A 17,370-nucleotide genomic window follows, 5' to 3' on the forward strand; every position below is an offset into this window, starting at 1 on the left:
TGTCTGTGTGCCGCCGGTAATGGCTGTGTGCTGGTGGTTCTGTCTGTGTGCCGCCGGTAATGGCTGTGTGCTGGTGGCTCTGTCTGTGTGCCGGCGGCTCTGTCTGTGTGGTTCTGTCTGTGTGCCGGCGCTTCTGTCTGTGTGCCGGCGGCTCTGTCTGTGTGGTTCTGTCTGTGTGCCGGCGCTTCTGTCTGTGTGCCGGCGGTTCTGTCTGTGTGCCGGCGGCTCTGTCTGTGTGCCGGCGCTTCTGTCTGTGTGCCGGCGGCTCTGTCTGTGTGGTTCTGTCTGTGTGGTTCTGTCTGTGTGCCGGCGCTTCTGTCTGTGTGCCGGCGGCTCTGTCTGTGTGGTTCTGTCTGTGTGCCGGCGCTTCTGTCTGTGTGCCGGCGGTTCTGTCTGTGTGCCGGCGGCTCTGTCTGTGTGCCGGCGGCTCTGTCTGTGTGCCGGCGGCTCTGTCTGTGTGCCGCCGGTAATGGCTGTGTGCTGGTGGTTCTGTCTGTGTGCCGCCGGTAATGGCTGTGTGCTGGTGGCTCTGTCTGTGTGCCGGCGGCTCTGTCTGTGTGGTTCTGTCTGTGTGCCGCCGGTAATGGCTGTGTGCTGGTGGCTCTGTCTGTGTGCCGCCGGTAATGGCTGTGTGCTGGTGGCTCTGTCTGTGTGCCGGCGGCTCTGTCTGTGTGCCGGCGGCTCTGTAGCTCCCGGATTGTCCGGCCACCCCCGCGCTCAGCGCCGCTCACATCCTCTGATCATGTCGCCTCATTCTCCCACCACGTTACATTCAACTAGAGACCCGTCCATTTAAATATTGGGGGGGGGTAATTTCACTACAAGAACTATATCTACAGACGACTCTAATCTGTTACCGTCATTCTTCTCTGTAATGGACTCACAGCTGGCATTTTCTACGTATTAAAAAGTCAGGCATTTGCTAATGTCCCTTCTTTCCCCCTCCGCACAGCAGTGGAATGGTGCGGTCCAGGTCGGTGACGTCACCTTTCAGCTGTTCTGAGGAGAAAGGCTTGCGGAGTTTGAATGTGGTCACAGAGTGGACATGGCTGCTGTGCGGGCGGCCGGGCTGGCGGGACACCGGACACCGGGCGCTGAGTGCTGAGCGCAGCGGACACATCCGGTAATGAAGGACCCGCAACAGTGAAAACTTGTGAGAAGTCTCCGCAGCATCTCCTCCCTCCATCCTGGACCGCCGGCTGCAACGGAGGAAGTGACAACTTCGTGCCTGCGGTGACCGGCACAGGGATCTCCCGTCTGTGCAGTGAGTGCTCGGGATTACGGCTCTCTGCCCGGGGGCAGCACTAGAGGGGTTAATGAGCTTGTTACCCTTAGTAACCAATTAAATTCCAGCTTTTAAATTGCTAAAGCATTTGTATACATAAAAGCTGCAACCTGATTGGTTGTTGCATTTGCTCCACTTTTCCTTAGTTTGGTTCCATCCTAAGCCTCCTGTTCTGCGTCCTTTGGCTGTGACTGGTGGGTGAGTGCGGAGTCCAGGATCTGAGGGGTTAATATGGGGTGACCTGCGGGGGTTATTGTACATGGAAGTGTCCTGATGTGTGAGCAATAGGGTCCCATCTGCATCAGAGGCTGCGGTCTATCTGCTGGGAATAGTAGTGCACCGCACCGTGCGGACCGTCCAGAGGGCAGAACCCAGTGGGCATCATTGGCATGGATCTGGCGTCTGTTACTTGGTATCTTTACAATGATGATTGCAGAAGCGCAGGTGTGAACTCGGCCTGAGTCTTGTGTACTTTAAAGTGAGTGGGAATTATACATTATTATTAATGGGGGTCTCCATGTGTCATATATTCCATATCGGTATGGTGGCACCTGACCCAAGACCGGGAGTGCTGGTCAGTACATTGCGGACCCTCTAGTGCTCTGCTCACAGGATTTCTGATGGCCGGTTACTTTTGGAAGAGGCCATCGTAAGTGATCTGAAGCATCAGTTATGACCATGGAAGCCGAAGCGCCCCCAATGATTATCATGGGGTCCTCTGGTGTCTGTTCAAACTTTAGAATGGTAAAAGTTCTGCATGTAATAGAAGTCAATGGGGACATTTTCCAAAAGATTTCCCAGAAAAAATGCACAAGTTCCCCATTGACTTCCATTATACTTTCAGTTCTCAAACAAACAAAAAACTGTATCCTTTAATCGATGATATTCTACTTCCATATCTAATGCAGTTTGATCAGTTATTACATTTTCTCTCCCGAAAATGGAACAAATAAGCTTTGTACACACATCTGTGCAGATATTCTTAGTGTATGGAAAATGGGGTACAGCAGGGAGTCCCTGTTTGGGGAACTCACAGTATGGAGTAACGCACCCACATGCACAATTCCATACAGTCTATAAAGTAGAACTCCAGACAAGTGAGTCATTGGTAGAATTTAACATGCTCAATGGCACGCTAACTGGCGTAAAAGGATTTTCCACTGCTAGACGGTGGTGTTAAGGGAAATCTGTCAGCAGGTTTTTGCTATGTAGTCTGACATCAGCCTGAGATGGGGACAGCGACTCCAATTCCAGTGATGTATCAGTGCACTGTGAGAAGCAGTTATGGTCACAGTTTTCTCTGCTGCAGATCTAGCAGAGCTCTGTTGCGGAGCTGTGCATAACCCATCCACACCACAGTTCCTGTGTACATTGTATAGCGACAGAGAGCTTCTCATGAGTGCTGGGGGCGAGGTTGGCCTAGGAGGCTTGTCCTGTAATGATGATCTCCTGTTGATGAACATTGTATTAAAACCTCAACCTAGCCTCGTAAGTGACACATCTCTGGAATTGTGGTCTCTGCTCCCATATTATACTATGTGCATAGCAAAAACCTGCTGACAAATTGTTTTTAATGGACCCATTGTGGCGAGTGTGAGTGTATTTGTGTATGTATATGTGTGATATATATATATATATATATATATATATATATATATATATATATATATATATATATATATATATATATATATATATATATATATATATATATATCTAATTTATTTATACACAAATGTAGATTCTGGCGCTCCTCTCCACGATTGTGTGCCATGTCATGGACTTTCCCGTGATTTTATTATTTTTTTTTTTTTCATTTGAACACTCCGGATTTGCATTGTCTGCCCAGTGAACTCATATCCAGAAGTGGAGCGCTGTCTTCATGGCCGGCCTGCTCTATGCAGATTTGCAAATGTTGATCCTCTTCTGAATATACTTTGCATGGACTGTCGCAGAGCAGTACTGACGTTTGTCTGTGATAGTAGAAGGGATACTTCGTGGGACTCATGTTTATTTGGCAGAAAAAGCTCCTCTTTCCTCTCTCCTCTCCTCTCCTCTCCTCTCCTCTCCTCTCCTCTAACTCTATACCTCCTTCTGCCGGTCTAGTGCTGCTATACACAGATCACAGGAGTTAGGCTACTTTCACACTTGCGATCCGTAGCATTGCGTTGTGCCACTATATGCAACGCATCCGTTGCATGCGTCACACAACGCAATGCTACGGATCCCGTCCAACGCAAGTGTGAAACAAGCCTTACAAGAACAGAGACATGTACCAAGAAGCTGTTTCACCTCTTGTACCCCTGTGGAATATCCCTATCATTATATTAATCTGCTCTAGTAGCAAGAGTCTTGAACTAATCGTACCCCGGCTTCACAAGTTAGAGCATACTGGGAGTTGTAGTCTTTACGACTGCATTAGGTTGTCCACTACTAAGACAAACCCTTCTCATTCCAGGTTGTTCCAGCTCAGAACTAAAGTCTGCAGTCTCTGTTGCTGCATACTGTCGGATCTTGAGTGTGCGGGTGGTAACGTGACCACATGTGTAAGGTTTTGCATATTTGCGGTCATGTGCGGCTAGTCTTATCCAGATTCTCTTGCATTGAGAGAAACAAATTGTGTTGTCAACATGTGACTACAAGTATCACATACATATGTGATATGTGATACCCATGCTCCCCTCATAGCTTCTCATAAGCCAGATCCGTTACCCACACTTTGCAGTGACGAGGGGCAATCACCCCGAAACACCGTGTCTGCAAATTGGGATTCTGATCTGGCATATATCCTAGGTCATATGAAAAGGCTTGTTAAAAGGCCAATTTTGACTTTTAGGATTGCTTCTTCCAATAGGTGGCGCTAGAGTTTGTCTCCTTTCCTGGAGAGACAATTCACATACATATGGTCACTAGAGCTGAGCGAGCACTACCATGCTCGGGTGCTCAGTACTCGTAACCAGCAGGTAATGCTCAGATGGGCGTGACTCAAGTACAGAGTATGATAGAAGTCAATGGGGGACTTGAGCATTTTTCCAGATTTTCTAGAAAAATGCTCTAGTTCCCCATTTGACTTCCATTTTACTCGGGAGTTTACTTGAGTCGCGCACATCCAACTGCTTGATACGAGTACTGAGCACCCGAGTATGGTAGTGGCCATTCATCAGTGATAGTCATGGGACAGACAATCCACTCACACCAAGAATTCATGGGAATCCTGACAGTATGTGAGCTACACGCTGTCATGATTGGGCTGTATGCAGTCATATAGAGTGACGGAAGACATGTTTGCTCAGAGCACGGACAACCCTTTAAAGGAAATCTGTCACCAGGTTTTTGCTCCCCTATCTGAGAGCAGCATAATGTAGAGACAGAGACCCTGGTTCCAGTGATGTCACTTACTGAGTTGTTTGTCATTTTGATATTTTCTCTGCTGCAGATCTAGCAGTTATACAGGCTTTTTAGGCTCAGTGTGCATGATCAGGAGTCCTGGCACTTCCAGCCATGCGCACTATGTAGCTGGGTGTATATATCCTGGCTTCAGAGGGGTCTAGTGCATGTGACCGAAAGGCTGGGACTTCTGATCATGCGCGGTGACAATGGACAGGTACTCGCGATATTTTGGGCTGCCAATCTGAGCCCTGGCTTTACTTCCTTATGGCTTTGTTTTGTACACTGCGGTTTAGCCATGATTTGGAAGAAAAAAAAAAAATGAATAAATGAAAAAAATAGTGCAACATGAACTTGGCACATAGAACGCTTGGGATTTCATCTGTCAGCTTTCTGCAAGTCCAGCACTGATGGTCTGGTGGATCCCACTGGTGTTGGCTTCCATATAGCTATGATGGGCTGCGGCTACAGAGGACCTTCGTGACCGGGGACATGGATGTGCGTGATGTTATCTCTGCAGGGAACTAAGCCAAGACTGCGGACCCCCGAAGTGTCAGCTCTGTGTACGTTTATGCATTTGTTTATATTTTTCTTTCATATATCACTTAGGTAAAGTTTACAGGTTACGAATTTGCAATGCCCTCTAATTTTTTCGACATGACTTTTTTATTTTTTTTATTTTTACTACTGTATCCCTTTACAAGGATTGTGTAGAATTGTGCAGTGTCTCTACTTGCAGCTTTTTTCTGGATTGGCTGCAAACAGCATCTTATAAGGGTGTAATGTACATTAGTGATTCCTTGTGGCGACAGTTTTGTCTGTACCTCCGTCACGATTACATAATTAATGGACATTTATAAAATGGACCAACAATGTCCATCAATGCATGGCTTGAACCATTTGAACATCCATATGATCCAACTGCTTAATATGAGATTTATGCAGTGATTTTTGTAAAGCAGTGAGAACTTCTTCCTTGGTTATGATGTGATGGTTTTTTTTTTTTTTTTTTTTTTTAATTTTATGTTGAAAGGCTACCAATGCCACTAAATCCGAAAATAAAGATGACAAATTCTGTATTACCAAGCAGATCCGCTTTATAGCAGCAAATTCACAGGATAATCGCACAAAACATTGGTGGTACCCTGTGTAAAAAAAACAAAGTGAGATCCACAACAGTCATTTAAAACAGAATATGTACAGAGCTCGCCAAAGTGTCTTCAGACATTAAAATCCATTTATTGAAGTATAAACTGCATGATGAGATATATCTTCCAAGAGACAAATGAGCAACAATGATTGTTTCACGTCCTATGATGTTTCTTCAAGGCATAATTCCGCTAAGTGTCCATCTTAGGCCTAAAACACACTTCCGCAAAAAAAACGTACGTGTCTTATGGTACGTTTTTTGGGTCCGTGTTCCGTTTTTTAGGGGCGTTTCTCCGGTACGTATGGCATCTGTGTGATGGCGTATGCGAGCAGTGTGTGTGTGTGTGTCATGTCCGTATTGACATAAAATACATATGTGTGCAGTCCGTGTGCCGTCCGTTTTTAAAGGCCCGCATTCTTGCCCAATAAACGATTTTAATCATTCATCATGAGATCCTGGTGTTGTTGTTTGCTTTCAATTGACCTGATAGATTGGAAACAAGTGTTGCAGATTTGGTGATGAAAAACTGACACGGACGATACGTGCTGAACACGGACATACTCCGTGTGCGGTCCGTGCCTGCGTGCTGCCGGCCAAAAACGGAAATGTCGTCCTTGTAGAAAAGCGCACACACGTACTTAGAACACGGACACACGTTCCGTGTGATTTTACGTGTGTGTGCCATCTATCAAAAAACGGATGTGTGTTGCGGGTCTTAGAAACGGATCTGTCCCCAGATTGAAAGTCAAGTGTTTCAAATTTTTGCCCTTATTCTTGCAGGTTCTTCGGAGTATTCATTTGTGTGTTAAATTCCACTATATGGGCTCTTTTTATTATTAAAGTGAACCTGTCATGTCCAATATGCACCCAGAACCTTGAGCAGTTCTGGCTGCATATTGCTAATCCCTGCCTAAGGCTATGTGCGCACGTTGCGTACAGTTACTGCAGAAATTTCTGCAGCGATCTGAAGATCACATGTGCGCTTTAAATCGCTGCAGAAATGTCCGTAGTGAGAAAAAAAAAAAGCCGATTCCATGCGCTCTGCCTACAGCTCTTGCCATAGACAGAGCAGGAGCTGCCGGCAAAGCGCACGGAAGAAGTGACATGTCACTTCTTTTTACGCAGCGCTTCGGCAGTAGCCGAAGCGCTGCGCTCTAAAACGCTACGTGCGCACGGCCCCTGCACAATCTCCATAGACTGTGCAGGGGACACAGGACGCATGCAGTTACGCTGCGCTACAAAGCGCAGCGTAACTGCATGTATTTACGCAACGTGCGCACATAGCCTAACTGTTACAGCATCTGGTAGCATAGATAAAGAGATCTTTAGAAAAAGTATTTCTAAAGATCTTTTATCGTATGCTAATGAGCGCGAGGACTAGTCCGAAGGGCGTTGCTTCTCTTGCTAGTCGGCCCCATTAGTACGGTATGTTAGTATGCCCCTGTGGGCCTGCATCATGCTAATGAATGCGCAGCGTCAGAGGATGATCTCACTCACGTCTCTGCTGCCATTGCCACCTGATGCTGGATTTCGGCTCTGTGTGCATGACCCCAGAGTTTGGGTCATGCGCACTATGCAGCCAGGTGAACGTGTCCTGGCTTCAAACTGAATTAGTATGCATAACCGACACTCCGGGATCAAGCGCTCTGAGCCAAAATCCAGCGTCGGGTGCCGATGGCAGTGGAGAGGTGAGATCATCCTCGGATGCTGCGCATTCATTAGCTTGATAGCATGCCCACAGGGGAGTACTAACATGCTAATAGGGCCGAGTAGCAAGGGAAGCAACGCCCACGGGACTCGTCCCCTTGCTTATTAGCATATGATAAAAGATCTTTAGAAATACTTTTTCTAAAGTTCCCTTTATCTATGCTAGTGTATACAGGGACGGTTAGGCAGGGATTGGCAGTATGTACCCAGAACTGCTCGTCATTCTGGGTGCATGTTGCATCTGACAGGTTCCCTTTAAGTTTGCCTAATGTACTAAATGTAACTCCTTACTAAGGCCGGTGCTTACAGGATAATAGAGTAGCCTAAAAACACGCCACCAGAAAATACTGTGAGCCACGCCCCTTTAGTAAAGAGAGAAAAAAAAGTACTTATCAGCCAATCCACCAAATAGTCCAAGTCCTAGTTGGAGGTATGGGATGCATGGAATGACGTCCAGCTGGTCACCGGAGAAAGCACAATCCATATAGAAAAAGGGAGTATCCTGCAATCTCATTACGATAAAACGTAGATGCTCTTATTTAACATTGTTTAAAAAATTATGATGGACAAACCATATTTAAAAAATGTAGAACTGATGACGCGTTTTGAATTACAGGATCCTTATAGATGAGTAAGGATCCTATTTGATCCGAAACGCGTCATCTGTGCTACGTTTTTCATATAATTTGTCCATAATTTTTTAAACAATGTGAAATAAAGCAGCAATGTCTTATCTTCCTGGGATTGCTGGACACTTCCTCTTTCCTTTGGTAAATACCATAGACTTAGCACTCAATAAAAAACATCCATAGCAGAGCGGAAAGTAAACAGTCTCTGCTTCACTATGGGATACTTGGTGTTGTGCCCCTGTAATACTATGCATTAACCTTTTAGAACTTCACTGGAGCATTAAATATGGACCGCCGGATGTTTATAGACTGTGGGTAGTCCAGAAGTAGTTATGATCGCCAATTTGTGTTCTGTGTGGGCACCAGGACATTTATTCTTCCTCTGATAAATAAAGACAGGGAAGGAGCGAGCAGTTATAATTTTAACACCATATTTTTTTGTTTTCAGGGGAAATACCCCACTGATGGAGCTTTCTGGAAGCTGCTTTCTCCTTTTTTCATGTTAAAGACACATGAATGCTCAGTCGAGGGCTCACGCATATGTGGGAGTCAGGAGGGATAGTGGTTTGCCTGATGATATGATGGCACTGTGTAACTGAGTAAAGTAAAGGTGTTTCATGGGGTCTTACAGTGGATCTGCCACAAGTACTGGTGAACCATATGACTTTAAAGGGAACCAATCACCAGGCTTTTCGTATATAACCTAAAGCCAGTGCTATACTGACACTATCAGGCTGATTCTATTTACTGGTCAGCTCGGATGTTTAGGTTTTGAAATCCAAAAAAGTAAAGTTTATAAAATTAGCTGCTTGTTGAGTGACAGCAGCAAAGGAGCAGATAATATAGTCATAGTTAGCCCCTCCTTCTGTTAGAATTAGCATAAGTATGATACAAATGACTCACTTTGTCTCTTGCAGGACCTGTGTGAGGTCATAGCCATGTGACCTGGTATCCAGCTTTGGTGGCTGACACAGGTCCTGCAACAAAGTGAACTGTTTGTATAATGCCTATGCTAATTCTAACAGGGGGAGGGGAGAACTATGAATATATTATCTGTTCCTCAGCTGCTGTCACTCAACAAGCAGCTAATTTTATAAACTTTACTTTTTTGGATTTCAAAACCTAAACATCCGAAGTGACCAGTAAATGTATGTATAGAATCAGCCTGATAGTACTAGTATAGCACCGGCTTTAGGTTATATAGGAAAATCCTGGTGATAGGTTCCCTTTTACGTGTTTCACTAGAACTTGCTGCAAAACAGTGGCATATCGCATGTATTTTTGTTGGCACTCCAGCACTGAAAATAAAAAAAAATGTTTTGCTGGTGTAGTGTTTTAACTGGAATCTGTCAGTAAGGCCCCCATCACATGTCTGTGTTTTCGGTACGTGTGGTATCCATTTTTACATGTATCGGAGACACGTTCACACGCGTGCTAATGAAAATCTCTGGGTACATTCACAACTGTGTTTTCACACTGTCCGTGTGAACCAAATGTGTGTCCTTGCCAACCACATGGAGACATATCTGTTTTTAATCGGCAGCATGGACACATGAACAAGTCAATGGGTTCGTGCTTGCAGCACATGTATGACATCCGTATGACATCCATGTGCCATCCATATGTTGGTACGTATTTAACATAACAAAATATAGTAGAAGCTTTGTAATTTCATTCTTCCTTTAACTATAACAGAATAACATGGATGACACACATGAGCACATGGATGGACAAAACGGACCATGCAACACTTGCATTTTTTAAATGAACTTGTGAAATGGGCCTCAGATCAACCCTCCTAAAATAATACCTTGTTATCTGTGATTAGATGTCTTATGTCAGAGAAATCCTCGTTTTTGTGAATATCTACATAAACTAGTAAGCTGTATGGGCCGGACACGAATCTTCCTGAGACTCTGCCTCCAGTGCATATTATAGGGTTACTCTCACACTAGCATATAAAACGGACGAGTGCAATGTGAGAAAAAAATCGCATTGCACTCAGACCAATGTGAGGCTGAGCTTCTCTGCAAAATAATCTCAAATGGGACTGATTAACAAATTGCAGCACGCTGTGATTGCACTCGTCTATCGGACACGATTTGTCAATGGGTGCGAGAAAGACTGACGTCACACAGGCAATCAGTAAGCCATCTGTGTTATACAGATCATTACCATTCTGTAGCATAGAATACTGTAAATGGTCCTGTTGAAGGGAACCTGTCATCAGAAATGTTGCACTAAACCTAAAAGATTCCCCCTCTGCAGCTCCTGGGCTGCATTCCAGCAATGTTCCTGTTGTTTATGTGCCCCCTTTCTGACCAAAATAAAGACTTTGTAAAGTGGTACCTTTTTGTATTCAGATCTTGATAGTGGTACATGGGGGCGGGCTCTCTGGTTGCCGTTAGTCTGCCTCCTGACGCTTTAGGCTGTCCCCCATCGCGCAATTTCAAAGAGGTGACGTGAGGTAAGCTGGCCAGCGCTTGCACAGAACGGTGGAGGCGGCGGTGGAAGCGCGACCACGAGATTATGGGCGGGTACTTGCTGATGAAAGTCACAGCGCCGCCCATAATCTCGCGCATGCGCAACACGTCACCAGCGGTCACACTGTGCACATTGCACAGTCCCGTGAGAGTGGCACGGAGCATATGCGAGATTATGGGCGGCGCTGTGAGTGTCATCAAGTGCCGCCCATAACCTCGTGACCGCACTTTCCCCTCTTCCTCCAGCGTTCTGCGCAAGCGCTTGCTGGCCAGATGACCTGACGTCACCTCTTTCTCATCTTGCCCTGCTGCAGGGTAAGATGGGAAGGAGGCGACGTTGGGTCATTTGGCCGGCGAGCGCTTGCGCAGAATGCTGGAGGCAGTGGGGGAAAGCGCGTCCACGAGATTATGGGCGGCGCTGTGATTGCATCGCAAGTACTCGCCCATAATCACAGCGCCGCCCATAATGTCATGTTTGTGACACGCCACCAGCTATCCTGGCGTGGGCGGCACCTCGGGCGCAGTGGGCGGCGTCCTGATGGATGAAATGAAGTGTGGGGGGACGGCGTCAATCTGCAGGAGGGACAGCAACGGTCACCAGAGAGCCCGCCCCCATGGACGATTTACAAAATTTACATAGCAAAAGGTACAAGTTTATAAAGTATTTAATTTGGTTTAAAAGGGGCCACAAAAAGTACAGGAACCTTACTAGAATGCAGCCCAGGAGCTGCAGAGGGGGAAACTTTTAGGTTTCAAGTTAAATTTCTGATGACAGGTTCCCTTTAAGCTTCCTGTGACCTGCAAGTTTATATAGACAGCCTAGGAAGGTTAATCCTACTGACAAATTCCATTTTAACCTTTTTGTTTGCTTAGAATTTCAAATCTTTGTAAAACATTGTGGAATAAGTACCATTCCTATCAAAGCGCTTCCAGTGAAATACACTGCTCACAAAACGTTAGGAATATTTGGCATTCTGGTGAAATTTATAGAAAAATATATAGTTCACAGTTCAGTTATATTTTATCATGAAGGTAGAGCATTTAAGTAGAAGCATGCAATGGGGATTTCCTTATCTCAATTTATTGAAATAAAAGCCAACAGTGGTCGGTATACCCCCTAAAAAATGTCAGCGTCTCAATAACTTATGTGGTCTTGAGCATCAATTACAGCGTGACAACAACGTCTCATGCTGTTCACAAGTGGCGTTATTGTCTGCTTAGACATGGCATCCCACTGTTCTTGAAGGATGGCCCTCATGACATTTAGTACAGAGTTACCAGTCTCTACACGGTGACTTAGGCCGGTTTCACACATCCGGCGTTTTGCCGGATCCGGCGCTCTCCCGTACAGTAAATACAGTACAATGACAGAGCAACAAGCGCCGGTCACATGCTGTCATGTGACCGGCGCATGTGACCCGGAAGTTACAGCGCTGTCATTGTACTGTATTATCTGTACGGGAGAGCGCCGGATCCGGTAAAACGGCAAAAAGCCGGATGTGTGAAACCGGCCTTAGCTGATCCCATAGGTTTTCAATGGGATTCTGGTCTGGAAAAAATGCAGGCCACTCCATTTGAGATATCCCAGTCTCCAACAGCCGTTCCCTAATGATGCGACCTCGATGAGCTGGAGCATTGTCGTCCATGAAGATGACCTTAGGCCTCTGTTGTTTCTGCAGAGGCACAAAGACTGGATTAATGATGTTATTCAAGTAGTAGAGTCTCGTCACTGTACCATTCACAAAGTGTACGGCAGTTCTGTATTGACAAGACACACCTGCCCACAATGTAACGCCACCACCACCAAAGGCTCGTCTGGTGACAATTGTAGCTGATAAATAGTGCTCTCCTTGACATCTCCAACATCGTTGGCGGCCATTATTTGTGCTCAACGTGAATAGACTTTCATCATTGAATAGCACTGAGGTCCACAGGTCCCTCATCCAGCCTAGATGATGCCTATTCCTGGTGATGTGGTCAGGTGCCTTTTACAGATTGTCTAGCAAGCAGACTGTGCTGACGTAAACTATTTCTAATGGTGTGACGTGAGACTTGGGTGCCTCTCCCTTACATGTGCCTGGAGTTGTGTGGCATTCATCATCCGATTCTGAAGAGCATTGTACGTAATAAAGTGGTAATCGGTGTGGGATGTGGCCAATGGATTCTACTTCTGTGAGTTCCTGTGACTCTTCCAGTCTCTCTGTATCTCCGTTGCAACCTGCTAATGACACTCTGTGACAAATTCAGCTCAGTGGCCACTTCCGTCTGAGAATATCCTGCTTAATGTAATGGCAAAGTACTGTTGATCATTTAGGTGTTGTTTTGGTCTCATGATGTCAGAATGTGGACACCATCATGGGGAGGACTGTTTAAATACCTATTCTAATTGAAACCTGAAATTTATTGGGCGATTTGTTGATCAAACGCCTGTTGTGAATTTTGCCATTCAGCTCCTTGTTAGAGAACAGCAAAAAGTACAGAAACATTGACCAGTTAGACATGTGCAGTCAAAAGTTTAGAGAAGGCCACACATAAGGTTCACCTGAAAAGGTTAGAGTGCATTTTAGGATCATCCTGAAATTTCACTTGAAAGCCAAATATCCCTAAGATTTTCTGAGTAGTGTATATGTAAGAGAGCATTCATTTGTGATGTGACTGTCTAAACCAGGGGTCTCAAACACGCGGGCCGCATGCGGCCCCTCAGGCTGCTTCGTGCGGCCCCCAGGCTTGGGCCCCTGCCACTATCGCGGCAGGGGCCGCAGCCACTGTCTGCACTTTGTTAGATGAATGTTTTGCCGGCGTTGATCTCTGAGTCAAGGACTCTGCGCTCTCGCGCTGGCAATACAATCATCTAACAGAAATCACTGACAGTGGCTGCGGCGCCTGCACCTGCCGCGATAGTAACAGGGGCCCGAGCCTGGGGGCCGCACGAAGCAGAGATGAGGCAGCCGAGGGAGCGCGGGACAGGTGAGAAGAATGGTGTGTGTGTGTGTGTGTGTGTGTGTGTGTATGAAGGACGGCACATTAACCCCTTAGCGATCTATGACGTACTGGGTATGTCATGGCTCCCTGGTACTTAAGGACCCATGACGTACGTACCCAGTACGTCATGGCGAGGTCGCAGCCCCGGTGGCTACGATCGCTTTGCAATGCAAATACCTTAGATTCGGGAGGAGGGGACCTCAGGAGGGGTGGTGTCTCCTCCCCGGACCTACGGAGGCTGTGATTGGCTGAGCGTCGTTCGTCAGCCAATCACAGCCACTAATGTTTCAGCCATTGAAAACGGCTGAAACAGTGAAATCCAGCCAAGATCAGTGCAGCTGTAGCCCTGATCATTGGCTGGCGCTGGGTGACCTGTGTTTCACCCGCCCCCAGCTCTGATTGAAGAGACCGGCCCTGTGACCGATCTCTCCAATCACTGTGGATCTGGGGCCAGAGACCGCCCCCTCAGCTTCACTCCAGCGTCTGTGAATTGTGGAAGCTGAGAGTGATCGGTAAGTTATAGCGCCCCTGCCCCCTTTCAGTCACCGCCGCTGCCATCGCTGCCCCCCTCCATTACTACAGGATGGGCACATGACTATAGGATGGGGACAAGGTGGGCACATGATTACAGGATGGGGACAAGGTGGGCACATGACTACAGGATGGGGACAAGGTGGGCACAGTACTAAAGGATGGGGACATTACAAGGATGGGCATAATACTATTGGATGGGGCACAGTACCACAGGATAGGGACATTACTACAAGGGAACAAGGATGGGAAACATTACTATAGGATAGGAATAAGGCTGGGGTATTACTATAGGATAGGGACATTACTGTAGGATGGGCACATTACTATAGATTGGGACAACTATATGATGAGGACAGTACTACAGGATAAGGAGATTGCTACAAGGGGACAAAGATCGGGAACATTACTATAAGATGGGGACGAGGCTGGACACATTACTACAGGATGGGCACATTACGATAAGATGGGGACAAGGATGAGCACATTACTGTAGAATGGGGACTAGGATGGGGCACAATACTACAAGGGGGCAAGCATGGGCACATTACAAGATGGGGAACATTACCAAAAGATGTTGGCCAAAATTTCTATATAGTGCTAATTGTAACACTATTAGTTACAAGAAAGGGATAACGTAAAAAAAAAAAAAAAAAAGGGCATGACATTTTTTTTTACCATCACATTTTTATTATATATATATATATATATATATATATATATATATATATATATATATATATATATATATATATATATATATATATATATATATATATATATATGTGCACATTTGTTATAATAAACAAGTCAAAAATGTTCAAAATCAGTGATCCGAAGGTGTGTAAAAAAAATATATATGGTACCAATAAAAATGTCACTTTGTCCTGCAAAGAATGCGGCCCCCCAAATTATTTTTTTCCTCTGTGCGGCCCATACACCCAGCCGAGTTTGAGACCCCTGGTCTAAACCGTCAGAGTTAATACTTTTAAGAATCCTTGCATTTATTGGAATTATGTAATCCCTGCAGCTCTGTAGTTATCATCGGGGTTAAGGCCTCTGGCATTCTTGTACCCGGGGATCCTGTCCCACCTGGCACACAAACGCCTTTCCCATGTCAGGCTGGTAATTTTTTGGCCATAGAATTGTTAAGTTGTGCCAGGCTTGGTTTTGGCTTGCTCTGCGCCCCATGTCGGCGTGGGAATGGCAGCAGCTGGTGAGGAGGCTCGGCTTGTCGTAGAGAAGACTCGCATTACTCTGTCCTATGTCAGTCCATTCTGTCCTGTCTGGACTCCACATTACTGTCAGGGTGACGCCGCTTCTGCATTGCTTTCATACTTGTTACTTATGTCTCCTAATCTACTATCACTTCTACACTTGAGCCGTCTGTCCGTGCGCTCGGCTAGGATGTGATTATATATCCTTGCTTGTCCTCATTGTCATGTCGGCTATGCCATTCATCCTCCCTGTTACCATTCTGTCAGTTTGCTGCACCCACTGTCCTATTTCTTTCCATCATATCAGTTTCCCTCAGAAATCTTATGGTACTGTATCGTATTTTGACCTCCCACACACAGTATTTTCCTTCTGAGCCCCTTGAAGCCTACGCTATAAGGAATTGAGGGAATAGATATCCGAACTATGGCTTCCAAGAATCCCAGCAATACATTGGTTGGCTATAGAAGGTGACCTCAAATGCTTTCTGCATACTCAATGATTGCCTTCAATGAAGCATTTGTTACTTTTGTGCTTGTTTACGATCAGGGTACATGAACATATACAAATTCTCCTCCGCTGATTTTTGCCAAGAATGCGCATCAAATCTGCAACAGTCCACATTTTACTTGCAGATTTGATGTAGATGTTGATGCATATTATGTGGCTTTGACTGAATAGAGGGAACTGCTGCAGATTAAAAAAAAAAAATTAAATAACATTCCCTTCCAATATTGGGGTGGAGTAAACCATGCGGAGTATAGATTCCAGTAATATCCAAATATGTAAAGCACTCGAAAACAGCACAATAAGGAAATGAGGACAGATGAGTCTGCTGCGCAGAGAGCGCGAATACGGCAAGGATCTGACATATCTGCTCAAGAAAATGGCTGTTTCCCATGAAGGAACGATTCTGGAGCTCCCTGTCTTACAATTCTATGTTGTCTTTTCTTTGTAATTTCTCCTGGAAATGTGTTTAATAAATTGACACCTGGGTGTTAAAGGGAACCTGTCACCAGATTTTTCCTTATGAAACTAAAAGAATCCCCTTCTACAGCTCCTGGGCTGCATTCTATGAAGGTGCACCTTGGCCCTGACTCCCCTTTTAGACCCCAAAAATAACTTTATAAAACATGGCCCTTAGGTATGCTAATTACCTTTTGTGGGCCACAGGGGCTGGCTCATTTTCTGCTCCGTTTCCCCCCCTCCTGCGTCTGATCACCGGCCTCCTTCCTTAATTGACGGGATAACTCCCTCTGTCATCCCCCTCGTCGCATTTTCAAATCTTGCACCTTAGGTCTGCTCATGCAGGTGCAGTTCACTCTGCCATATCTCGGGCAGAGCGCCGGTGAGCTAAATGTGCAGGCGCGAGATTATGGGCGGGTACTAGGATGACGCTGGTGAGGTGTTTGCTGTGCATGACCTCACCAGCGTCATCCTAGTACCCATCCATAATCGCACGCCTGCACATTTAGCTCACCGGCAGTCTGCCCGAGATATGGCAGAGTGAACTGCGCATGTGCGAGCAGACGTAACTGCACAGGCGCGAGATTTGAAAATGAGACGAAGAGGGTGACTGAGGGCGTCATCACGTCAATCATGAAGGAGGCCGGCGATCAGCGGTAGGAGGGGGGAAACGGAGCAAAAAATGAGCCAGCCCCTGTGGCCCACAAAGGTAATTAGCATACCTAAGGGCCAAGTTTTCTAAAGTTATTTTTGGTGTCTGGAAGGGGAGTCAGGGCCAAGCTGCACCTTCATAGAATGCAGCCCAAGAGCTGCAGAAGGGGATTCTTTTTGTTTCATAGGGAAAAATCTGGTGACAGGTTCCCTTTAATAATCCGCTTATGAGAGGAGCGTTTCCTTCGCAGTCGGGCAGTATCCAGTTCGCTGACCGTATTGCATGGTGTAGAGGCGCAACCTCCTTAATTGATCCATTGCTAAAATCGATAATAAAAGTTCCGATAGTGTTCCTGCTTTAGTGAAGGAAAAAAAAATTGAGAA

The 17,370-nt window shown here is 45.9% G+C and overlaps 1 protein-coding gene across 1 annotated transcript in view; it reads left to right on the plus strand.

Moving 5' to 3' along the window:
* Positions 1-996: 996 nt before the first annotated feature.
* Positions 997-17,370, plus strand: part of LOC142290478 (transmembrane protein 198) — a 44,268-nt gene continuing 27,894 nt past the window's right edge. The window contains exon 1 of the mRNA XM_075334435.1: positions 997-1,264. The gene's annotated coding sequence lies outside the window, so the exon portion shown is untranslated. The remainder of the gene's footprint in view (positions 1,265-17,370) is intronic.

The sequence above is a fragment of the Anomaloglossus baeobatrachus genome, chromosome 2 (genome assembly GCF_048569485.1).
Source record: "Anomaloglossus baeobatrachus isolate aAnoBae1 chromosome 2, aAnoBae1.hap1, whole genome shotgun sequence".
NCBI lineage: Eukaryota > Metazoa > Chordata > Amphibia > Anura > Aromobatidae > Anomaloglossus > Anomaloglossus baeobatrachus.